The following is a 2420-nucleotide window of genomic DNA, read 5'->3' as shown; positions in this document are numbered from 1 at the left end:
TGTAGTTGTAAACCTTAGGGAAAACCTCAGTTCGCTTGTACGTAAGTTCCTTAATCTTACTGTAATCACCGGAGGAGATTTCAGACATCCAACAATCAAGTGGGATAGTTACAGTTTTTTAGTGGTAGGTCTGACAAGACGTACTGTGAAACGTTATAAAATGCCTTCTCTGATTACTACATGGAACACCAGTTCGGAACCTCACTTTTGATGGAAATACACTGCCGCAAAAGAATTAATACATCTGGAAATATGACGTCGATTTTGATCCGATGACTCGCCCGCCGAAAGATAGCGTAGTGGCATAGCTAACACAGCGCCATCTGTGTCTACTCTGTAGTAAGGAATGCTCACAGCCGTAATGGTCGTTGTGTTGCAAAGGTGCGAAACAAGCAGCAAACATGCCACAGAGCGAATTCGTGCTTCGAACAGCCAACCGAGCGAGATTGAAGGGGGTCAAATTGTGGCCTGATTGCTCTTTCGCAGAACTGCTACAGAAGTTGGACGTGCTTCATTAGCTGTGAAGTGATGCCGACGTCAGTGGCCACGTGAACATTCTCACGCCTTGTAACGTCGCGAGTTAATGCGCGATAACATTCATTGCAGTAGACCCAGCAGTATTGGAGCCGGAGGCAGTGAAAGAAACCGCCGCTTGTGTCTTAACCCATGAGTCATGTGCACCTGTTACTATGGCTGCGTGAGAACGGCTCCTGTGTCATTTCTTAGCGACCGTACATTCACCACCTGTAAGAACCTAAATAAATGATATTAAATATTATTCAATCATTTCCAAAATCGGCACACTACCCTTTGACATTCAGGAGAAGATTGTACCCAAATTTCAGCTTTATAACTACCATAGTTTCAGAGATAGAAAAAATTGCTAAAAAAGTCAAAAACCGACATTTAGGGAACTAATTCAGTTACGAAATATAATAGTTTATCTTTTGGTATTATCTAAAAACATAAACAGAACTCTCAGTGTGCAGAATTAATTGAGATTTTATTCAAAACTTTAATTATTTTTCGTTTTCGTAATATAAAAATCAGATAAAATTATTATTTGTGTCTAATATTGTTGTGGAAGTAAATGTGAGTGAATGAGAGTGTGTACGTGGGACATTCGTCAGATTGTAATGTCGCATTATATATCTGCAAGCCTGTGGTGGGAAAATATTCGTAGGGAATTACCCACTTTGCTGATCACGTATGTCTAGGTGTGACTGCTATTGTAACAGAGCAGACAGAAAGTCAGGTGGAGTATTATCTGTATCTAAAGTATTTTTTCAGACTAATTGCCTTTTAGTTTTCGTTTATTAAACATTACTTTAATATTTCCATGTCAGAATTGACTCACCGAGCGAGGTGGTGCAGTGGTTAGCACACTGGACTCGCATTCGGGAGGACGACGGTTCAATCCCGTCTCCGGCCATCCTGATTTAGGTTTTCCGTGATTTCCCTAAATTGCTTCAGGCAAATGCCGGGATGGTTCCTTTGAAAGGGCACGGCCGATTTCCTTCCCCATCCTTTCCTCACCCGAGCTTGCGCTCTGTCTCTAATGACCTCGTTGTCGACGGGACGTTAAACACTAATCTCCTCCTCCTCCTCAGAATTGACTCAAATGCGTCTATATGTAAGGATTGGTGAAGGCCAGTTTTGGCGCGATTATGATCAGGAGCGAGCATTCTGATTGGCAGCTGTGTGATCAACCAATCAGAATTGAGACGGTTCCCGCTCGTTACCTGATTGTTATTCTGGGAGTGAGGCCACAAGACGGGAGTCGCTCGCTAACTTTGAACGCGGACGGCCATGTTACTAGTGCGAGTCAAAATAATTTGTAAAATGAAGGAATACTGAGTTCGTCGTGTTTGATATGTGGCGTGACTAACGCTGATGTAGTTGAGGACAGTTTTGGAACTGTTTTGTTGGAATGATATTCGCGTTTGAAAATTTGGCCTTCATGTTTCAACCACTGAGCATTTATGGAAAGCAGTTTTCTTTCTTCAGAAGTCCATAAGAAGGATCGAATGTATTAATTCAAATTAGTGGTGACGTTAACGACTGTAAAAATGTTGTCTAATTCGGGTTGGGTTTGGGCAGATTTCTGGCTGCTTTGCGTGCGAAATGAGTGTGTGAATCGTGCACTTGACGAAAATAACAAATAGTTTAAATGTGGATTGAATAGTACGGTTTCTTTGACTATGATAACAAATAAACATTTTTGTACGGAAATTTCGGAGATTATTTTCCAGAAACCAATCCAGGATCTTAGCACCTGATAAATTTTGTTAATGACAGTTTTCTACAGAACTTTATTTCATTACTAGAGTTGCGCGGCCTCAGTAATTGTGGATATTTTAGATGGTGTTTTTTATCAGCGCTGCTTTTACGTCATCTTGTAAGTATCTACGTTGCCGAGT

General features: G+C 41.2%; 1 non-coding gene across 1 annotated transcript; it reads left to right on the top strand.

Moving 5' to 3' along the window:
* The first annotated feature begins 1359 nt into the window (after positions 1-1359).
* On the top strand, positions 1360-1432 carry Trnaa-cgc (transfer RNA alanine (anticodon CGC)). The gene has a single exon. It is a non-coding gene; the product is annotated as a tRNA-Ala (tRNA).
* Positions 1433-2420: the final 988 nt, after the last annotated feature.

Source organism: Schistocerca gregaria, chromosome 4, assembly GCF_023897955.1.
Source record: "Schistocerca gregaria isolate iqSchGreg1 chromosome 4, iqSchGreg1.2, whole genome shotgun sequence".
Classification (NCBI taxonomy): domain Eukaryota; kingdom Metazoa; phylum Arthropoda; class Insecta; order Orthoptera; family Acrididae; genus Schistocerca; species Schistocerca gregaria.
Note: the sequence above shows the minus strand (reverse complement) of the source record. Positions and strands in the feature narration are given on the sequence as shown.